Here is a 23,650-nt window from a genome sequence, read left to right on the forward strand (position 1 = left end):
ATATGTATATAGTGTTTCTAACATGCATATATATATGTAATATATTCTATTTTCTATGATTCTGTTCTGTACGATTAGGAGACAGACTTGCTCTTCATATGGAACATGCAAATTCAAACACTTGTAAAGGTATTTCTATATGAGCAAAATTATTTGCTTTGTCATTCCCCTGTTTCAAAAGTAGAAGTAATCTAGAAAAACAAAGCCCAATTGGATCTTTCACTCTCACTGCAAACAATTAATAACCAGCGGGAAATATTCAAAATTAATGATATACTAATAACAGATGAATTCCAAATTGCTGCCTGACACTGTGAGAACTCTCAAATAGCAACTATTAATTGTATTAAAGACTGAACTAGAAATATTTATTCCTTAGAAGATTTACAATGTGAAAAAGGGCTGAATTTACAATGAGTAGTAGGTGGCTAAACTGACAATGAGTAGTAGGTGTGCCTCTGAGCTCACTTTCACAGGATTAAATCTACTGACTTTGATTAAGTCAGTAGGTTTGTTTTGGTTCTAGCAACAGTCTAAGTGAGGAGAAAAGAAGAATAATTTTTATAAGCAAGAAAGTAATTTACTGTATAAAATGTCAAGAATTTGTAATGTAATGACAATTACATCTGGCCCAATGTAAGGGCCAGATGCCACACAAGAAGGCTAAATAATGCAAATGGGCAAAAGTAAGACACACATTAAATTATTGGTTAGCTGAGACTTTGAAACTAAGATATGCCATTCCAAGCTAAAATATGTAATTCAAACAAAGTTGTTTCAAATTCTCTGGCTTAGTCTATGGAAGCAATGGACTGATAAACAGCCCGATTTTAGAAGGTGTTAACACTGGAGACTGAATACAGCGTTGCTACTAATCCATATAGGAGGGAAACAATGTCCTGCTGCACACTGTTTCACTTCCTCAAATCGCTTAAAAACACAGAAGACATATGACTTATCCTGTATGTTTATTCCATAGAATATCTCCTGTATTGTAATGACAGAGCAAACATCATTCTGGGATCATCCTGGATTAGCCAGATGTTTGGGTCTTGCAAAATGATTCCTACAGCACGGTTTTCTTGTGAAAATATGTTTGTACAAGAACTATGTGACTGTTTCTGTCTCTTTTTGAGAAAAAGCCAGGTGGCTGGCTAATTCCAGAATCTGAAAGCCAACAAGGTGACTCAGAGTCCCATCATCCTTTCTTACAGATCCATGCTTTATTCAGTGTAAATGCAATCCAGTATTTTCTTACAATGTTAAAATTTAAATCTCACAAACTAATATAAATCACAGTAAAACATCACTGGGACATAAACAACTACAGAGCAGATTGAAAAAGGAACTTACGATAGTAACTGAACATCTAATGACAAGCCACTGGGAGAAAAGGGAACATTACTGTTGGTAAATCTGAGAGGCTTATAACTCGAGTTTAATTTTATAATTTGGGCATTGTAAAGCACTTAATGAAAAAAAAGTAATTGTACATCTTAATAAAGACTACAGGTATTAAACTTTGGAAATTACAGGTACAGATACTAGACACTACATTATTGTCTTTACTACAATTTACCACTTGGAATGTACCAAAAGCCAGCTCTCTAATGCTGCCAAACTTATCAAACCACAAATCATGACTTGTTTTTTCTGCAAATTCAATAGTGTGACTTTAAAATCAGGAGATTATATTTTAACATATGGTGTCTGGTGAGATTATAAGGCTTGAAAACACATTAAGAAATCCTGTCCCTTTGCAGAAGAAACACAGTAATTTACCTCCATGAAAGGCTTTTATACACTACTGCAGGAGCTGAGAGGAAATTTGGTATCAGTGGAAACAGAACTGCCAAAGCAGAAAATCTGCTTTTAGCCAGCAATATTCTTGCTTTATCCAAGGGCTAGAGTTTATAAACTGTAAAATGCTCAGTCACTTCATTTTTATCTTCTGATAAAAAACAAAGACAACTTTCAGTCTTCCATCATTCCCTCTCAAAAGGCTTATGCCAGGAAGAAAAATGTCAGTTTCAAGATACCTAGAAATTTATTTTTATTGCACAACTATAGTAAAGGAATGTATTAAAAATAATCATAAGAAATCCAGCATGCTAGCAGGTAAAGGCTATATGAAGCATAGTGTGATCACTTCTTCAGGACAGAAAATCATGATTGCGACTATTGTACGTAGTCACACTTAATTCGGTGTAAAAAGTCAGTGAGATTAAAAGCTTCATACAGAGGCTCTAATTAAATTTAGGCGAAGCAAAAATAATGCAGTTTTGCATATCTGAATCATCTCTGCCTAAAAGAAACATTTTATTTATTTCTGTGGTTTATGAGAAAAGATGCTGTTCACAGACTATATTCCATGTTGACCAAGCGTGCTAACGGGTACACGTGAGTTAGGAAAGCACTGTCCCACTCAAAATACCTACTTACTCACCACTGGCACACACCCACGGCCTGCCTTTAAGATACAGAGCTGCAACAATTTTGAAGCCAGATACTCTGAGCTCTGCTCTTGTCACATCCAAACCTTCCCTCTCCCCACTTAACTATGACCAACCACATAATCTTTAGACTCCAGAGTACAAATATGAAGCATGTAAAGTGGGAGGTACCATGTGCACAGTCTCCTATCTTCTGTGGAGTATGCAAACTAAGACTTAGGTTTTTAAAAGATACTTATATGCAGTACTAAGAACATACTCTCAAAATACAATTCATTGCAAGCTCAAACTGTGCAACATACTATTTAAAGTCTATGTACCAGATTTTAGGGTAAAGTAAGTACTTATCAATCATATACAATTAGAAGAATTGTGAGAGACTGAGCTGAAATCAGACTCCACTGTCCATTATCTCAAAGATTGGTGTGAGGAGCTGAGGTCCACTATCTGGAAGATGGGTGTGAAGAACTGAGATAAGATCCTGGGTTCCATTATCTCAGGGACTGGTATGAGGAACTGAGGTCCACTGTCTCCAAGATTGTTGTCCCTGATCTCAAGGATTGTTGACAGACATGCACAGCTGACGAGCTGGCTGCAAGACCAGCGAAACTGGAAGCACAGGAATGTTCAGTAAGTGACATTGATAACAGAGGTACTTCTCCCTAACTCATAATAAAAGGAGACAAAGGTAATCACCTGGTGGCCACCCAGTGGTCCTGTTGCTTGAGTCTCTACAAAAGGTTGCTTGTCTGCACAAGTGCTATTAGTTGCCATGACAGTATTTGTAATAGCAATAAAGCAGCAGTAAGTCTGAAATGTCCTGCTACTGCAAGGTGCTTAGTGCCCACTGCAAAACATGCAGATACAGAGCCTGTCTCTCATGGTTCAAAGCTCCACAAAAAAAAAAAAAAAAAAAAAAGAAAAAAGGAAAGATATAGAGCCACAAATTCTACTTAAGAAGCCTGGCTACTGTCTTCAGTCCTGTAAGCTGCAGCCTTTCTGAAGGAACAGTTAGTTCAGTAGAAGTGTCTGTTCAGGTCTGCTGGCTATGCAAATCAGCTGTTCACATTTTCATTTGTCAAGTTTCCTCTACTGTCCTTTCCATCTCTGAGAAGCCAGCTATGTATGTCTCATCCTGCAGGTCAAAATCTAAGAAACTCACCTTCCAAGAAGAATAGTAATTTCTGCCTTTCTGTTTTCTATCTATTTCATGGTTTCATCTGTTATGTAATGATCAAGAGAAACAGGCTTACAATGCTAATTGTAGATGCATAAAATATGATACTATGAAGAAGGAGTATGAGAGAGGAGACAAATAAGTAAGTCCCACTTGCAGTGTACGATGCCTAGGCAGGTCTACCTTTGCCATTTACTCTTACAAACCCTACCTTCCAAAAGCAGTATTAAATCTTGTGGCTGCTGATCCACTCCTCACCAACTATACACAGCTTTCCAAACCCACTACTACATAAATCTCTGAGCTACCTAACTCTGCCTCCCCATCCAGTTCTTCTCTACCCTATTAACAATGTTTTGGCAGGGAATCTACTACTGCGCAGAGCAGATAGAGTTAAGTTCTAGATTCTGGGACAACACTACAAATGCTGCTAGCTCCAAAGACGACTGCATCTCAGAGTAACTATCCAGTCTAACTTATATTAGAGCAGTACAAGACAATTAAAGCTTACTTCCTGCCCCCCCTTTGAAATAGAAGGAAGCTAAATGCATATGCAGTGGTAAGAAACATGACTTCTTGATGGGGAAGGAAGACAGGGAAAGACAGGAAGACTGAACACTTGCACCAGTGGGTCATTAACATTAGATGGTGATTTAATTACCAAAATGGCTCTAGTTCTGAGTGAGACATGATTTGAGCAGGAGGTCAGACAACCTCTAGATGTCTCCTCCAACTTAAAATATTATAGAATCATAGAATCATAGAATAGTTAGTGTTAGAAAGGACCTTAAGATCATTAGTTCCAACCCCCCCTGCCATAGGCAGGGACACCTCACACTAAACCATCTCACCCAAGGCTTTGTCCAACCTGGTCTTGACCACTGCCAGGGATGGAGCATTCACAACCTCCCTGGCCAACCTATTCCAGTGCCTCATCACCCTAACAGGAAAGAATTTCCTCCTTATATCCAGGCTAAACTTCCCCTGTTTAAGTCTGAACCCATTACCCCTTGTCCTATCACTACAGTCCCTAATAAAGAGTCCCTCCCCAGTATCCCTATAGGCCCCCCTTCAGATACTGGAAGGCTGCTATGAGGTCTCCATGCAGCCTTCCCTTCTCCAGACTGAACAGCCCCAACATTCTCAGCCTGTCTTCATACGGCTGCTCCAGTCCCCTGATCATCCTTGTGGCCCTCCTCTGTGCTTGTTCCAACAGTTCCATGTCCTTTTTATGTTGAGGACACCAGAACTGCACACAATACTTGAGGGGAGGTCTCACAAGAGCAGAGTAAAGGGGCAGGATCACCTTCTTCGACCTGCTGGTCACACTCCTTTTGATGCAGCCCAGGATACGGTTGGCTTTCTGGGCTGCGAGGGCACACTGCTGGCTCTTGTTCATGTTCTCATTGACCAGCACCCCCAAGTCCTTCTCCACAGGGCTGCTCTGAATCTCTTCTCTGCCCAACCTGTACCTGTGCCTGGGATTGCTCCGACCCAGGTGTAGAACCTTGCACTTGGCATGGTTAAACTTCATAAGGCTGGCATCAGCCCACCTCACAAGCGTGTCGAGGTCACTCTGGATGGCATTCCTTCCCTCCAGCGTACCAACCGAACCACACAGTTTGGTGTCATCGGCAAATTTGCTGAGGGCGCACTCAATCCCACTGTCCATGTCACTGACAAAGATGTTAAACAAGACCGGTCCCGACACCGATCCCTGAGGGACACCACTCGTTACTGGTCTCCAGCTGGACACCGAGCCGTTGACCACAACTCTTTGTGTGCGGCCACCCAGCCAGTTCTTTATCCACTGAGTGGTCCATCCATCAAATTGATGTCTCTCCAATTTAGAGACAAGGATGTCATGTGGGACAGCATTGAACGCTTTACACATGTCCAGGTAGATGACATCAACTGCTCTACCCCTGTTAATCAGTTCTATGGTTTGATAACTCAGAGGACGTCTTTCTTCAAAAATGACTTAGGGTCTTCTCCTTATGGCCTGACTTAGAGGGTGTTTCTAAAGGGTAGGGGGGTTGGCCTCCTGAGTACTGCCAAATTCAGAGGTTAATCTGTGTTCTTATGTATATGCCAGTTTGTGACATTAATGAAGGGGAAAATATAGCCCAAAGGTTCATCTTGAAGAGTAGAGTCTCTTATTTTCAGTATCATTCAAAATCAATAAGCAGACTACTGCAGGACTATCTCATGGAAAGGCTTCCCATGGCAATGAATATAGGTGGACAAAAGATTTGTTCTTAAGAAATGTAAAGAGCAAGGACAGGAAAATCATCACCTGACTATACAGGTCATGGTATACTTCATAAAATGATTTCTCATTACAGCAGACATGATGAATCTGAAACACTCAAAATTCTTTCCATTCTTAACTCTATCAGTTGTAATTACTGAATGAAAAAAAGAGCATCTTTAGGCAGGACTGAATAAAAATGATGTAAGTTCGAGCAGACACATCCACTTTCCTAATTTCATTATAAATATTATGCTATGGAAGGAGAGCATCTATGTAACCAACTAAAATAAACCATAAGATAAGTAAGCAGTATATTAAACATGAGGCTATTATAGCTGAAATAATTTAGTATGTTGTGGACTTCTGCGTTTTGGTTTTTTTTTTATATGGGGAAAAAAATCACAGGAAAAATGACTGAAGTAATAGAATAAACTAGTAACACCCATTTCTATAAAAAGTATATATAATTTAGAACACAGCTAATTTTGATAACAAAATGGATTTACATGTTTCTTTTTAAATACATGTTTTGTGCTTCTTTGTATAAGCCATGGGAGACATAGAATTCAAGATAATCAAAGCTATAAATAGAAGACCTGCTTCTTCAAACTATTGAAGATTTGAAATCAAGGGCTTAGACTTTTTAGATGCTATTTTCTTCAATTTTCACCCATTTGTTGGATGAGGCAGTGAATAAAGGCCCTTTAACATTTATCTTGCTTTTAGATCTTATACCATTTATTGTAAAAATGCCTGTGGAAAGAAAGAACCAAGAACTTATATGACTAATCCCCAAAAGATCTGTTAGTGAGAATCAGTTCTCCCTGGTTTTTGGCCTTTTTGCCTATTGACATTTCTTGTTCCTTTTTAAAGCCATTAGGAAACTGCAAAACATACATTGTCTCCCTACTGACAGAAGAGCAGGACAAATCTGAAAAGGTGTCCTGTGTTGTAAATTAGCAGACCTTGGAATCCACAGACTGCTAAAACATAGGCAGTGATAAATGGGAGCTTTCTGAATCAGCATCTTCCCACTTACACCAGAAGAGCAGCACGTTATCATCTTAATTAGGCAACATGGAGAAAACTGAGTTCTCCCATAATGCAAATTAATGTGAAATAAATGTAAACCGAAAGTATTTTGTCTCATACTCACTAAAATTAATTAGATGTGCAAAAATCACTGTAACCTGAATTTAACTACATAGAACCTGTCTCCATATCACCAGGAGATAACTGCACTTCTAAGAATGAGAGACTTCAGTAGAGATCCTATCCTGGAGTTAGTCTTTAAGTCAAACAGCAAAGTTATCCTCACTCTAGATCTGAAGCTTGATCCAAGCTCTTCTTCTCTTTCAGCTCCACAGAAGGTGTCTGAAGAATAAACAATAAAATCTTTCAGAATGAAGAATGGCCTTGTGATTAAGGAAGTATTATGGCACTAGCTCCCAGACCTGCCACAGCCTCCCTGTCTGACCTTAATCTCTCTGTTATTCAGTTCTTTATCTGTAAAATAGGATAGTAATACTTCTGTTCTCCCTTTCTTTGTCTGTCTTGGTTCTCTGAAGTACCTGATCTTTGTAACAGCAACTGACTTAATTTCAGTATGTTTTCTTGTCTTTCCACGACTACATTTTAATGCCAGATAAGGTCACAGGGGTTATTTTAATAAAAGCATTTAAAAAAAAAATAATCACTGACTGATTTTTGTGGAATAGAATCATATCTGACACATGACAGAGTAATACTGAAAATTCATGTTAAAATCACTGGACAAAATTTCTACATTGGAACAAAAAAAATATGGTGGAAAGAAGGGGCGATAGATAAAATTAAGGTAAAATATTTTGCTGAAGCTCTGTGTTGACAACCTAATTACCAGAAATAATTTGTATCAAAGTACCACATTTTACTGTGTATATGGACATTCGAGGATCTGTATGCATGCTTTTCCTATGTAGCAAGTTCAGCAGACTGCCTCATTTCCACTGGCAAATAAATGTTTTATGCTAATTCACATTAACTGCAACACTAACGTATGCAAATGTAGATTAATCGATGCACAAAAAAAAGTTATTTAATGTATAAAAACTTAGTGAAGCACTCTGATGAACAGTATCAGGAAAGAGGTATGGAGGTGAATTAAGCTGAACATCTGGAAGACTGCATCAAGACTGGATTAAACAGAAAAAGACTCCTGGACCATCTCCCAAGATGTGCAAAACCATACTTGTCATGGGGGACATTAAGTACCAAGACAGCTGTTGGATAAAGCAAAACTAATCAAGTATGCATCATCACAGAAAGCAATTTTATGATCCAGAAAGGAGAAGATCTAACCAGCCTGCTCAAGAAGGATTAGTAGAAATTGTGAGAAATAGCGACATTCAGCACCTTTTAGAATACAAGGTACTTCAACTGAACAAAGTAAGAAATGTTCTCCCTGAATGAAGGAATATAAAAATATTGTATTTTGTAAGAGCAAAAGGAAGTAATTGAGATGGTTAAGTTTTAGCTCTTTCCAATATTCAAAGGCCATAGTTGTAGTAGATTGATCAGGACACGACTTCAGAATCTTAACTCCAAAAAGTATTTGTTGAAATATGTATTTCTGGAACCAAGTTACATAAGATGTAAGGTAATTATGACAAGAAAAGAAAATTCATGGTCAGAATGTAAAGAAAAAAGTAAATCCTTGATGGGCTAACAAGATTTCTTTGTCAGAAGTGCAAAGCACATATTCTGCAACTGGAAACATTTAGGTAAAAACAACAGAATAGCTGGTAGTAAAATAGGGTCAAGAGAGTAAGGAAGATGTCTGCAGATCCAATAAATGGACAAAGAAAAACAAGTCAGATTTAGCTCATTAATAAATAAGGAGTCAGATAAAATAGATAATGCAAACCTGTTCTCCTAAGGCTCAGCTGTTAAAAAGAAGAAAGTGTTAGTGTTATACAAAATGCGCAAAGCAACTTTGGACAATTAGGAAGTAATAAGGAGCATATCATTGAACATGAATTGTAAGGTATTCAGGGACTTAGCTAAAAAATTTACAGAAAGATCTAAAATTGTTTAAGCAATAGAGAATTAGAAAGTACCCAAGAAAAAATCTAACAGTGATCATAAAAAAGGAAGAGAGAGAATACTAATCTTTAGGAACCATGTATTTAACTCCATTGCTTAGGGAAACTTACATAATGTAAGAAATGTTGGAAGATCATAAGACAAAGCTCAGAATTTTATGGCATAATTTGAACAAACAGCAACACCGGTCCTTCTCCAGCCTCCTCTACAGGCAGCAGATCTGGAAACAAATCACAAAAGACAGCTACAGTTTATTTCCAGAAGAGAACATAATGTCTCTCCTCTTGCAGATATGCACACTGCCTTCTGTTGATTTATTTATATTCATTCATATTATAGAATAGGGAAGGATGAACCTGGAGATAGGTCTTTCCAGATCTTTCCACCTAACAGCTTCCTGTAGAATAGAGTATAATCAAATATCCCACCTTTCCATGAGCTGGGTAGAATAATAATTTAAATATAAGGTGTCAAATGCTTGCTCCTCTCTGGAACTAACACATCTCTGACAATATACCCATAAATGAACATTGAGGAGATTAGAGTCATGAGACCTGCTTAGCAGGAGGCTTATACTACCCAATGAATAAAGAGATTATTTTATATGTGTTTATAAAATGACTGGATAAAAAAAAAAGTGATGCAAGTCCCAAACATACAAGTGTTGTTTTCATTTAGCATCATGCCAAATTAATGGCAATGCTGTTGGCTTTAAGCAAATGGGAAATGAAAATGTAGTGAAGGACAAAAGAAAGGATAATGAAGTTCAAAACTGTAGCAGCATACAATGTACAGAAGTGTGCAATGGTGTGTTACAAAGATCATTGTTACACCTGCTCTTATTCAAACATGCTACTGAATGATTTAAGGCTGGGGCAAGCCACCACGGTAATTAAATTTGAAGATGATACTAAATTCATAGATTCTCAGAGAATTAAGAGAGCTCAAAGATTCATAACTATAAACCAGATAAAATATGGACAGAAAATATCAGGATGGAGATGCAGCTGGCTTTCTCATGTGAATTATTTATCTAGTAAATAAATAATATGAAATAGACATTCTATGAGATAGTAATCTAGAAAAGAACACTGGTTAAAGGACAAGTGACAATGGACAGTAAATTAGATATGTGTTTATAAAGCAAATTTGAAACTGTATGAAGGGAAAGATGATATCATGACAAAGGCTTAATAAGTCCCTCTTTAGAGAATGAACAGAAAATTGCACCTAAAATACTGCAGACAGACCTTGGTACTTCATTCTTAGGAGTGTATAGGTAAGTTGAAAAGAATCAGAAAGGAGCAGCAAAAATGCTGCTGCTGCTGTAGCAATTCTCATGTTATTAGAAGTAAAATGCCTGGATGACAAAGTGGCAGCTTTTAAATAATGAAAGAATATAACCACTGGACAAGAATAGACTCTATCAGGCTGAAAGGCTTTATAGACAGGTTAGCAAGATGAAGTTAAGAAATTGACTTCTGAACAGGAGACCTATTTGGTTATGTTAAGAAAAGTGACAGAAGTCCATCTAGACAGACAACTTGAACTATACCAGGGAAAAAAAAAACAAAACACACATAAAGAAAAAAATGTGCTTTAAACCACTTTATGATTTGACAAAAGGAAAACCAAGATGGAGGCATTTTCTGTGACAGTGTTCATTCTTCTTTATCAGAAAAGCAGTACAAAGGGCAACGTAAAACACAGTATGCAATACAGTAATAAAGTAGAAAATTAGTGCAAGAGAAGTTTTCCTTGTTTCCATAACACTGTTTTCATTAGGATACTACTGAAATACAAAACTTCCTTCTTGCCCTTACTTACCTTGCTCATTGAGATCAAAGTCCTGTTCTGTTGTCTTTAAAAAAAATACATGTATTATAATCTAAGGCAAACATTTGATGTTGATTATAGTGAAGGCAGCACTTAGAGCAAAGACTAGTAGCAGCATGAGCCACTGTGTACTTTTGTAAACATATTAAGAAGGAAAAAAACAATATAATAAAGAGAGTAAATAGTAAATTTATTTAAGATTCACTGGAATAAGAAAAGAGAGAACAAATGGGGAAAAGTGAAAACAAATCTCCCAAGATTTCAAATCATCTGTGAAAAAGTCACATCGCAAATGTTCACAAAATGAATTAAAAAACTATAAAGAAGCTCTTATTGGATACATTTTTTTTCTCCTGAAATACAAGGTTTTGTCCAGTATTTAATGCAATTATAATTGGAAAGCCCTGTTGAAAACAGTGCTTTTGCACCTTCTCATAAACCTAATGGATTTTGAGTTGGCCAATTTCAGGTCAAACTCGACATGTGGCACTGATAAATTAGTGCTAATGAATTCCTGGGTTAAATGCACCACCTGTGAATTTTTAGCACATTTTAAGAAAAGATCAACAGGCATTAATCAGACAACAAAGCAGTAATTCTATGAGTCTATGAATTCCTTACTCCAATGATTTCTTCCTCAAAGGACCAGCAAATTCAAATAACAATTGGAAGACTCAGAAATCCTCCACATACTTGCAATCCCTGCTTTTTGATAAATAAAAGCAAAATTGAATGCTTGGCTGTCTTTCATTGGTATTAGACTTGTTCACGAAGTCATCTGACTTCAAGTTTCTAACTTGTGGCTTGATTTCATGGAGGCATATATTTCTCCAATGCACTTCCAGTTATGTAATTAATGCCCTATTTTGTATAAGCATCCACTAACTTTTACCAGCGTTACTACATGCTGCAGATATTTGTAGAATGTTTTGCTGTAGGATCAGCACAATTTGAAAATATGGATCAGGGCTAATTTCCTTCTCAACAAGGATGACTAATTCAAATTTACCTTTGGACAAAAGAGACAAAAGCAATACTGGATATTCACAAGCTCCTTGTGCAGAAAGAATGTACCTGTCACAGGAAGCAACAGTCAATACACAAATAATTTTCCTATTGTCTTCTCCCACCTTTCTGGCAGCAACTACTGATCCAGAGGGAGAGTCCCCCATTCTGAGTAGCAACTGCAGCTGACACAACAATGTGGATTTGCACAATTTCATACTGTACTAGCACTGCCCTTGCTGCTGGTGTAGGTTCCAGCAGCAGTTTTTCTCCTGGACCATCAGACATTTCCCAGTACAAGTGTGTAGGAAATGCTTTCCTACTGCTTGAGATTTCATTTTGTTTTTTCCCCAGTCAAGATGAAAAATGAAATTATCCAAACTTTCATGAATTGTTCATGCAGAATATATTTCTACTATATAGACTGTTAAGTTTTATTCTGACACACTGTGAACCATTATGTTACTTAAACAACACCCAGTTTTCAAACAAACAAAATTGCCTTTATGATAAACTTATTACAAGTACTTTGCTATGACCCATATGACCCAGAAATTTTATTTGATAGGATGACATTTTCCATACAATGAAAAATATGAACATTTTCTGGCTCCCTGTTTCTTAGACCACTGCTCGTTTACTCTTGTCTGTACTGGGGTAAATACTTTCTCCATGTCAGTCTGTAAAATCATTTCTGAAAGACATGTTAAGTGCAGTGAGGTTTGTTACTGTTAAATTCAGTGTGGTTAGTAGCTGCAAGATTAAGTGCAAATGAAAACATCTGTAATTCTGAGGCTCATAATTTAGCTCTGTTTTATGCTGTTAACCAGACTTATTAGCATTTTTAACTTAGAAAATTACTTGTTGAATAGAAGGCATTGGAACTGATGATTACGGTTGGGTATAATAAAAAATTCCCAGCTGATGGAAGTAGTTGAATAATGGTGCTCGATTTTCTTGCACTGTAGATTTGTGTAAGAAACTTCCAGAGAATGGAATACAATTCCCCTCCATGAGTACATATCTACTGAATATCACAGATTTTCTGAGTATATGTTTTCATATAGAATCACAGACTAGTTAGGGTTGAAAAGGACCTTAAGATCATCTAGTTCCAACCCCCCTGACATAGGCAGGACACCTCACACTAAACCATGCCACCCAAGGCTTTGTCCAACCTGGCCTTGAACGCTGCCAAGGATGGAGCATTCACAACCTCCCTGGGCAACCCATTCCAGTGCCTCACCACCCTAACAGGAAAGAATTTCCTCCTTCTATCCAATCTAAACTTCCCCTGTCTAAGATGGAACACGTTACCCCTTGTCCTATCACTACAGTCTCTAATGAAGAGTCCATCCCCAGCATCCCTATAAGCCCCTGGAATGCTGCTATGAGGTCTCCACGGAGCTTTCTCTTCTCCAGGCTGAACAGCCCCAACTTTCTCAGCCTGTCTTCATATGGGAGGTGCTGCAGTCCCCTGATCATCCTTGTGGCCCTTCTCTGGACTTGTTCCAACAGTTCCAAGTCCTTTTTATGTTGAGGACACCAGAACGGCACACAATACTCGAGGGGAGGTCTCCCAAGAGCAGAGTAAAGGGGCAGGATCACCTCCTTCGACCTGCTGATGACATCAACTGCTCTACCCCTGTCCATCAGTTCCGTAGCCCCATCATAGAAGGCCACCAAATTGGTCAGGCAGGATTTCCCCTTAGTGAAGCCATGCTGGCTGTCACCAAGCACCTTGTTGTTTTTCGTGTGCCTTAGCATGCCTTCCAGGAGAATCTGCTCGAAGATTTTGCCAGGCACAGAGGTGAGACTGACTGGTCTGTAGTTCCCTGGGTCATCCATTTTCCCCTTCTTGAAAATGGGGGTTATATTTCCCTTTTTCCAGTCGTTGGGAATTTCACGTGACTGCCGTGATTTTTCACTTATAATGGACAGTGGCTTAGCAACTTCATTTGCCAGCTCCTTCAGGACCTGTGGACGGATTTCATTAGGTCCCATGGACTTGTGTACGTTCAGGTTTTTGAGATTGTCTTGAACTAGATCCTGGCCTACAGTGGGCCCAAGGTCTTCATTCTCACAATTGCTGACTTGGGTGGTGCGGTCAGAGCCTGTGCCAGTGAAGACTGAGGCAAAGAAGTCATTCAGAACCTCAGGCTTCTCCAAATCCTGTGTAGCTAGTTCTCTCAAGAGCTTCCGCATGGGGACTACGTTGTCCCTAGTCTGTTTTTTATTCACTACATACCTATAGAGTCCCTTCCTATTATCCTTAACATCCCTAGCCAAGTTTAATTCTAACTGGGCCTTAGCTTTCCTAACCTGGTCCCTAGCTTCCCAGACAACATCCCTGTATTCTTCCCAGGCCGCCCCTCCTTGCTTCCACTTCTTATAAGCCTCTTTTTTTTCTTTGAATTTTTCTCAGCACCTCCTTATCCACCCAAGGAGGTCTCCTGGCCCTCCTGCTGCACTTCCTTCTAGTTGGGATGCAACACTCCTGAGCTTGTAGCAGGTGATCCTTGAATATCAACCAAGAGTCTTGAGGCCCCCTGCTTTCTAGGGCTATATTCCATGGAACCTTACTAAGCAAGTTCCTGAAGAGGCCAAAGTCTGCTCTCTTGAAGGCCAGGGCAGTGAGCTTGCTGCACGCTCTTCTCACTGTCCTGAGGATCTCAAATTTGACCACCTCGTGATCGCTGCATCCAAGGCTGCCCTGCAGCGTCACATTTCCAATGAGCCCTTCCCTGTTGGTGAGCACGAAGTCAAGCATGGCACCTCTCCTTGTCGGCTCCTCTATTACTTGAAGAAGGAAGTTCTCTTCCACACAATCGAGGAAGCTCCTGGATTGCTTGTGCTGGGCCATACCATCGCTCCAACAGATGTCAAGGTGGCTGAAGCCCCCCATGAGAGAAAGGGTCTGTGAGCATGAGGCTGTTTTTATCTGTCTATATAGTGCTTCATCCACAGAGTCCTCTTGATCAGGCGGTCTGTAACAGATACCCACAGTAACGTCTCCCATAGCTGTTCTCCCTTTAACCCTGACCCACAAACTCTCTGTTGACTGCTCACCTGTCCCCAGAGTTCCATACCCTCCAGCCTATCCCTAACATAAAGGGCAACTCCCCCTCCCCACCTGCCAGGCCTGTCTTTTCTAAAGAGCCTGTAACCTTCCATTCCAACACTCCAGTCACAGGAGCCATCCCACCATGTTTCTGTGATGCCTATTATATCATACCCCCATAGACGTGCACACATCTCTAATTCCTCTTGTTTGTTCCCCATGCTATGGGCGTTTGTATAGAGGCATCTGAGCCAAGCTCCAAATGAATCCGGCTCCTTAGCTGGAGCAGATGGGATATCTCTGCATTGCTCTGAGCATTTATTATAGGTTCTGGCAACTGACTGGATGTGTTGAGATAGAATGATGCCCCCCTCCCCCAACACATCTAGTTTAAAGCCTCCTTGACCAGTCTGGCAAGCCTCCTACCAAAACTGCTCTTCCTCAAGACCAGCTCCACCAGCTCCCACTAGACCTGGCCTACAAACTTGGGTCCCATGTCCAAGACACCCAAACCCCTGACTATGACACCACCCGTTTTAACCATTTATTAACCTGGCCAATACTCCTAGCTTTTTTAAAGTCCTGCCATGTATCCTGGAGAATTGACAAAAAGACTATCTGAGCTCCAGAGCCTCTAACCACCTCCCCCAGGGCTCTGTAGTCCTTCTTTATGTTCTCCAGACTACTACTATCTATATTCCTAGCACCCACATGGATCACTAGAAATGGGTAATAGTCAGCAGAACTTACTAGAGCAGGCAGCTCCTCTGCAACATCCCTGATGTGTGCCCCTGGTAGACAACACACCTCCTTTGGGACTGGGTCAGGCTGACAGATGACTGCTTCTGTCCCTCTCAAAGTAGAGTCCCCCACCACTACAACCTGCCACTTTTTCCTTGCAGCACCAGTAGATATCTTCTTTACCAGTGCATCAGCCATCATATATTCTTCCAAAACAAGTAACTCAGTGAAAAATTCAAGTGCTTGATAACATAATCACTGGCACTGTTTCAAAGTTCCTGTCTCTAAATATTGACCCGAGAAGACAAATAATACGTTTTACATGCACTTGGAGTTCCAGAATTATTGTGGGCTAAAGGAAAAAAGAGTCAACATGAAAGAATACAAATGTCTGGCTTTATAAACTTGTTTCTTAAAAGTCAGCAAGATACTGTTTTTTTTTTAATGGCTGTTCAATTGAAAAAATAGGAGTAAGAGTAGTGATAAACTCCAATTTTGAAATACACACAATTGTTAAAAAATGTTATTGTTAGACTGATACATTTATTAGTTATTTACAAAAATAAATCAGAAGTACCTGCATGTATGTTTAAGATTAACTAAAGAATTTCCGAAACTACTGACACAGGTGAGAAATTCCCACAATGCTGATACTCCTGTATGCTTGTTAGGGCTTCAACCTGAAATACTGATTATAGATATTATTTTTTATATATTTTACATATATATATATATGTTTTAATATATACTTTTATATTTCAGTATATATACTGAAGCACAGTAGTTGAGTCCTTGTGTGTATAGCAGTTAGAAAACTAGTGCTAATTTTGAGCATAATCCAGACCCAATTCTCCTTGTACAATTATATGAAATGGGAAAATTTCATTTTCCATGTTAATGTTCAAAATCTAGTCACTACAACAGATAGCTACAGATCATGCAAGTGCAAACTGTACACTAATCCTACATCTTGATAATAATTGCTACTTAGCTCTGTAACTTGATTTATTAACTTTATTTTAGAATTAAGATGTTTATTCAGACAAATTTGCATTTACAGTTTACATATTTAGAATTCCCAGTTTACTTCTAAGCAGCTCCTATTATATTTTCTAAACATCACAGTAAATCAATTTCTGATAAACCGTGCTAAAAGGGATACAGCAATTTTTTCCAGGGAGCAGTGTGAGCCGACTGCTTCCTGAAGAATATGGAGCCAGGACAGATAGCAAGGCTGGCAGGCCAGTGGCTGGGCCACATCACTGCCTCCTGCAACGGGTCAAGATCAGACCCAGAGAGGGCAGTCAGGGTCAGACTAAGCCCCATGATGGCTGGGAAGAGCTGCAGGGACAGCGACAGCATAAGGCCAGGGTAAGACACCAGCCTCAGACCATAGCCACCAGGCAGAGCATGGCTGTGGTGGATCTAGCAACCAGCACTCCTTGCAGCATCAGTAGGGCAGGGACTGAGAGCCTTAAGCTGGGCTGAAACGGGGTCCTGGGCTGGAGGCAGTGTGGTGTAGAAGGTCCAGAGGACTCTGCCCAGGCCATGTGCCCTCATGGCACTGACATGGTCCTGGGTTCTCACAAAATTATTCCAGAATACTAGCAATAATATGTAATATTGTATCAAAGGACACTGAAAATAACACATAATGCCACACCAAGTTAAACTTTTTTGTAAGTTGAACAATCCAAAATAATCACCTGAACAGCAGAGATAACTGGAATAACGAATTAACTTTAGTCAGATGAAAACTAAGTGTATAATCTCAGTTTCAAAGGCACTCTCTCTAGCATATGGAGAGACTCTCAGCTGATCCTAAGAAAGTAGATAAGGCTACACCTTCATGAGTATGGATGGCTAAACTGATCTAATTATGACTGCCTGGCTTCACATTCCATCCCATCCCTGGCAAGAAGCTGCCACTGTTTGCCTTCCCTAGCACCAGGCACAGTGAGCTGCTTTAGGATCCGAAAAAGCAAAATTGTAAGTAAAAGTCAATGAATAGTTGTCTCAGCAAAAGGTAATGCTGCTCCCTTGAAGCTGGAGAAAGGGAAACATAACTAAACCTTCACTATAGCTAACTCCTAGACTCCAGGATGGAGATGAGTCATCTGATGGATGTTCTCCCTTTTCATGGACTCTGGAGGCAACACCAATGAGTAGGTAAGACTAGGTATCAAACCTTTGGATAGAAACTGTCAGGTAAAATAAAACTTATTTGAAACTTTTATCTCATTTTTTTTCTCTTAAACACCCCCAGCTTTTTTACTAAACTTTTCACTAGAACCATTTTTTCACAACACTAGATTTTATACCAAGTTTGCACTACAGGAAAAGGAACAGGCAAGTACATTTCACTTTAGTTTAGTCTGAGCTAAAGCCATGACTTCCTGAATTACTGTTGTTTAGTATTACTTTCTTCCTGCACAAATTCTTCTGTACAGCTTTTTAATTAAAAAATATGTATTTCCAAGTGGAAAATCAAATTGAAATAAAAATGTAAACATGGGTTTAGAAAAAAAAATTACAGAATACATTTTCATTTCCTCCTTTCAAAAATGTATAAAAAATTAAATATTCTATGAATGATAGTTTTAATCAGTTTTGATTAAATGGAATGTTCAAGTGCATCTTTTGAGTAGCCCCAAGTTTTTACTCCTGTTTTATGCACTGTGGTTTGTTTGCTGAAAGCTCATTAGCTAAACTCCAGAGATAACACTGAGTATCTTGTGCCACAAAAGGAACACTCAGATTGGTTGATGAGAAAATGAACATGAGCCAGCAGTGTGCTTTTGCAGCCCAGAAAGCCAACAGTATCCTGGGCTGCATCAAAAGGAGCGTGACCAGCATGTCAAAGGAGGTGATCCTGCCTCTTTACTCTGCTCTCATGAGACCTCACCTGGAGTATTTTGTGCAGTTCTGGTGTCCTCAACATAAAAAGGACACGGAACTGTTGGAACAAGTCCAGAGGAGGACCACAGGGATGATCAGGGGACTGAAGCACCTCCTGTATGAAGATAGGCTGAGGAAGTTGGGGCTGTTCAGCCTGGAGAAGAGAAGGCTCCGTGGAGACCTCATAGCAGCCTTCCAGTATCTAAAGGGGGCCTATAGGGATTCTGGGGATGGACTCTTCATTAGAGACTGTAGTGATAGGACAAGGGGTAATGGGTTCAAACTTAAACAGGGGAAGTTTAGATTGGATAGAAGGAGGAAATTCTTTCCTGTTAGGTGGTGAGGCACTGGAATAGGTTGGCCAGTGAGGTTGTGAATGCTCCATCCTTGGCAGTGGTCAAGACCAGGTTGGACGAGGCCTTGGGTGATATGATTTAGTGTGAGGTGTCCCTGCCCATGGCAGGGGGGTTGGAACTAGATGATCTTCAGGTCCTTTCCAACCCTAACTATTCTATGATTCTATGATTCTATTCTATGATTCTATGATAATGTACAGCTCTGTGGAGTGAGGGTTTTTAATTATACAAAATTTTTCAATTGCATACATAAACCACTGTTTTATCAGAATTTAAATGGATATCATATAGTTTGTGATTCAAATTAAAAACTGAAAGATTGATGCTGTTCTGACCTACTCAGCAGAGAGGCCAGAATCCAAGAGGTAGAAAATGGTACAGTACACTGACAGCCTGAGTAACATTTTTATAAGCTTGGTAGATCTGTGTAAGTTTTCATTCTCGTTGGAAATAATTTTTTTAGGGATTACATGAATAATACCTCAGAATTGGAACTGGATGAATTTCTCATTATAAGAGAAGCACACAGTATGTTGCAAGGTAAATATAACTGTCCTGCTTTTCTTCTGAGCAAGAAAGGATTACGTGTATTTGAGTTGATTTATTCTTTAATATGCACTGAAATCTGCTATTGCTTTTTCAAAAATGCAAAATACTTCTATTTCATATTTGTCTGTAGCTTTTCAGTCATGCAGATAAGTGACTGCAGACACAATGAGATACCTGCTCAGGGACTACACAGACACTATCCAGATCCTGAATATAAAAAGAAAGGTGCTTACTACATACTCTATGGAATTTGCATATTGTCATCTAAGATTAAATTGCTTAAGCTTACTTTATTTAACACTCACTTGATTTGTTGAGCTGAAAAATATTATACTGACTTTGTGATCATTCACCAACCTTCAGCTCTGTTGAGATGATGTGTCTGGCTCAGGTGAGCATTTAGGAAGTTTTAAGCATGTTGCCTTCTTATCTATCATTTTTCATAATGATTTTTTTTTCTTCAGGCTTTAATTAATTCTCTCTCATTATATCTTTCACATTTCCACCCAGGTATTATTTTTAAGCAGCCTGTAACTTTTACATCAGTATTAATAAAGAATTTATTGCAAAACAGAATTAATCATCTTTTCTCCTCCTCCACAGTCCCCCTTACACCACCTCATGTTAATCTAGATAGCTGAACTGGTACAATTAATCACCCAGGCTTTACTCTTCTTAAAATACAGCAAAAGCTTCCACCCAAAAGCCTGCTAAAAAGAGTGTGCTTTGCAGAACACCCACAGGAAGTCAATCCCTAAGCAATGTCTGGCTGGAGAGCTAAAAGGTATAGTATTACAATGCCAAATACTCTGCTGATATAATCCTCATTGTTACATAAACAGGCTCCATCTTGAGTACATCTCCTTATCCAAGGATACAGCAAGCGTCTGAACAGAATCTGGTAAGCAACTGACTTCATGATGTGTTAACCTTCACTTACCATACAAAGAAGTTAGAGTAAGAAGCCACACAAATTCTTTTGCTCTGTGAGTTACCTTGCTTACACACAGACCACCCCTCCAGGCTTTCTCAGCTATAATCTAGTAACCCCTTAATCATTCCTTTCTTCTTTATGTTTTTGACAACCTTCACTTAAAATCAATCTTTGAGTTACTATTTTAACTTAAGTTGCAGAAATTACTCCATTTGCTCAAGTAACTTTTTTTTTTAAAAAGTCAAGTCTTCAGTACTGTGTTAAGTGACATGGATATGAAACAGAGATTTTGTCTATTCAGGAGTGCAGACATTGTGATGCTCATTCACTTAGCACACCCATAATACATACTTTTGGCTCCCTAAAGACAAGATACCTCAGCCCACACCACTGAATCTATTATTAAGATTACAATGTCAATGAGTCAAGGAACACTTCCTACTTAACAACAGTCCAGGTTGTCAATAGCAAATGTACATTTTATGTACATTTTATGACGAGAAATCAGCAGACCACTTATATACTAAGGTAGTTCCTGAGTAAATTTGAGGACTAAGTGTTTTGAAAATACCACCCTTCAATTCTGTTAGGAATACTAGAACCTGAGGCATAAATTCCATTTTCAGTGAGTATATCAGTTTTATTCTGCCTAGTTACTGTAGCTTCTATAACACTAACGTTACTGGCTAGCCATAAAAACATACTTTGATTTCTTTTTTGTAGGACATCAAAAGCTATTCTTCCAGTCTGATTTAATGCAATGCCATTTCATTGTAACAAAGTCAAAAGAAAAAATACATGTTCTCCTGTAAAGAAGGAGACTACCTTACACCAGTGATAGTTCACAGAACTGCAGATATAGTAGAACATAAGCATTGCTAATGTGTGCTTTTCTGGTGGCAACATTGAAGCTGTACTTCGTAAGGCATATCAAATTCAGCAGAGGAATGTGGACAAGGCAGCTGAGTATCAAAGACATACAAGTTAATTACTTGAATATACCCTAAATAGCATTTGGAAAATGTTCATTTATTCCTATGGTTCACAACATTCAACCCCTTGTGACACCTATTTCCCTCAGTTGAGCCAAGACAATGAAAAATCATCTTAAGTGTGTAGCTTCATATACTCTCCCTGTACACACAACTGCATGAGATACAGCCTCTGTGCTTCTCTATACAGCCCCTTATGACTCTTTAGCTGGAAGCACAGTGCATTCAGTAATTTTCCTAGCCCAGGAATGATTTTTTAGACTTACAGTTTCCAGATCAGGAGAGGAGATTTCAAGATCAAGTGTTTTTTGTTTCTGTTTAAAATACAAACTCTAGTGGGAAAGACTCGAGTGAGAATTAATTTGGAAATTCTGATGATGATGGACAAAACAGAACACAGCTTGCCCACCTGCAGCTATACTGGCTTGTCAGTACTGAGAAGAAAGTAAGTATGTTTCTGTCACAGAACTAGACACAATATTCAGAAGACACATAAGAGATATATAAAGTTTATATATATATAAAGTTGATTCTTCTGACTATATTCACAGGAAAGGCTTCTCCTCAAGAACTATCATTAGCAGATCAGTGCATGCTATTTCTAAAGTAGGCCTTTGAGAGTATTTTATATTCGCTTGGTAACTCTTATATCGATTCACCTTAGTACAAGAGAGTTCACTTTGGCTACTCTTCTATCGATTCACCCGAGTACAAGGAAAAACAAGTTCTGCTAAATATAAGGAAGTTTTCAACACAAACTGCATTTTTTTTTCTCCAGGAACATGAAAAAGATAACCTATTACTTCATAAAATAAACATTTCCTGATAGAAAGGCATATTTTATTCTAAAAGCAATTTTTTTTTTATTTATTGAGAGGGTCTCATTTTTTTATTGGGGAAAAATCATAGTGATGACTACTGGTTACCTGCCTGGAAGACTGTTGTGAATTTTATTGTTTTACTTGGGAGACAGAAAAATTGACAAGATTGTATCAGACACCTCTAGGAAAGCAGGGAAGAAGAGGGAAGTTAGTTTGTCCTCTTTGCCTGCTACAGCACTGCAGCCAACACAGTCTTCACTCAGAGAGGTTCACTTAATTTGATCTACTGCCAATTAATATAAGCCTTGAATTTTTGATTGCATTAATATTTTCCCCTCAATTACACAAACACTTAGGGAACACCTTCCCCACTGGCCCTTCCCCAGGCTCAACTTATCCCAACATCTATCTCTCCTCTCTTCTCTCCTAGCCTTAGCTTTCATTATTTTTGCAGTACACAGTGGAGAATGCTATGGATGCTGTCTAGTAGCTTACTTTTGCCAGTGCTTGCTTATTCATCTTTTTTTTTTCCCATAGCTACTGGTTTCTTACTGCTCCTCTGTTCCAGCACAAGCTGTCTGTGAGTCACAGTCTTGTGGGCCTGCCTGTTGTCTGTGCCCTGGTGCGGGCAACTCACTCACAGTCCACAGTCCCTCAGGGCCATACCTCTGGCAGGAAGCACTTCTCCAGCTGCATATCCAAGCATGTTGCTTTCCATGTCTCCTCTACTTTCTCCTCCATTTTCTCTTGAAACAAGCCCCTTCACATTCCTGTTTTAATATACATCTTTATAAACTGTACTTTTAGCATAATCACAACTTTAATATACATAAATTGCAAAGTCAGTCGGCCACTCCTCTTAGACAAGGGAGATTAAATTGTTACAATGTGCTCGCACACTAAGTACATCTCCATCCATTGTCTCTGGAAACTATACTGTGGCTCTTAATGTCACCACAGTTTGAATAAACGCCATTCACAAACCTCCCCTCTTCCTGCAAAATGCAAACCCCAGACGCTTACATGACTTTGAACACAGCCTTTGCGACCAGACCTCGTGTTCTGCAACCGAGGGGCGGCTTCCCCCGCCAGGGCGGTCACTTCATCTCGCCGCGCGCTCCCGCACCACTGGGGCCGCGTCTGCAGCTGTTGGGCGATACCCTGGGCCCCGCCGAGCGCCAGCTGCCGCCTCCGTTAGCGGCGCGTAGCTCTAATGAAGGCTGTCAGCCCACCCGGCTCTGCTGAGCGGCCACGGCTGAACGCGGCCGGCAGCGCATGGTGAGCCCCGGGCACCCCACGGCAGCTCTTCATACCCGACCACAGTGCTGGTGCTGCCAAGTTCCAGATTCAGTCCCAGCCTCCGGAGGGCAGTACTCCCGTTCTCCATCAGTTACTGCCGCAGGCAAACTTCCTCGACTTCAGACCTTTCATCCCTTTAATTTACTGCCGATGAACAGAAACTTTTAATTCCCGGTATTGAGGTAAACGC

At 39.5% G+C, this 23,650-nt stretch overlaps 1 long non-coding RNA gene across 2 annotated transcripts; it reads right to left on the reverse strand.

Annotated features, from left to right (window-relative positions):
• Positions 1 to 432: 432 nt before the first annotated feature.
• On the reverse strand, positions 433 to 22,919 carry LOC133277391 (uncharacterized). 2 transcript variants are annotated; one of them, XR_009746186.1, is made up of 3 exons: positions 22,828 to 22,919; positions 9,079 to 9,188; positions 433 to 3,300 (listed from the first exon to the last, which is right to left on the reverse strand). It is a non-coding gene; the product is annotated as an uncharacterized LOC133277391 (long non-coding RNA). The 2 variants fall into 2 exon arrangements; XR_009746185.1 differs by lacking the exon at positions 433 to 3,300 and adding an exon at positions 8,058 to 8,228.
• Positions 22,920 to 23,650: the final 731 nt, after the last annotated feature.

The sequence above is a fragment of the Pezoporus flaviventris genome, unplaced genomic scaffold (assembly GCF_033815535.1).
Source record: "Pezoporus flaviventris isolate CSIRO_AGI_PZ_B2104156 unplaced genomic scaffold, CSIRO_AGI_Pfla_v1 ptg000055l, whole genome shotgun sequence".
Taxonomy (NCBI): domain Eukaryota; kingdom Metazoa; phylum Chordata; class Aves; order Psittaciformes; family Psittacidae; genus Pezoporus; species Pezoporus flaviventris.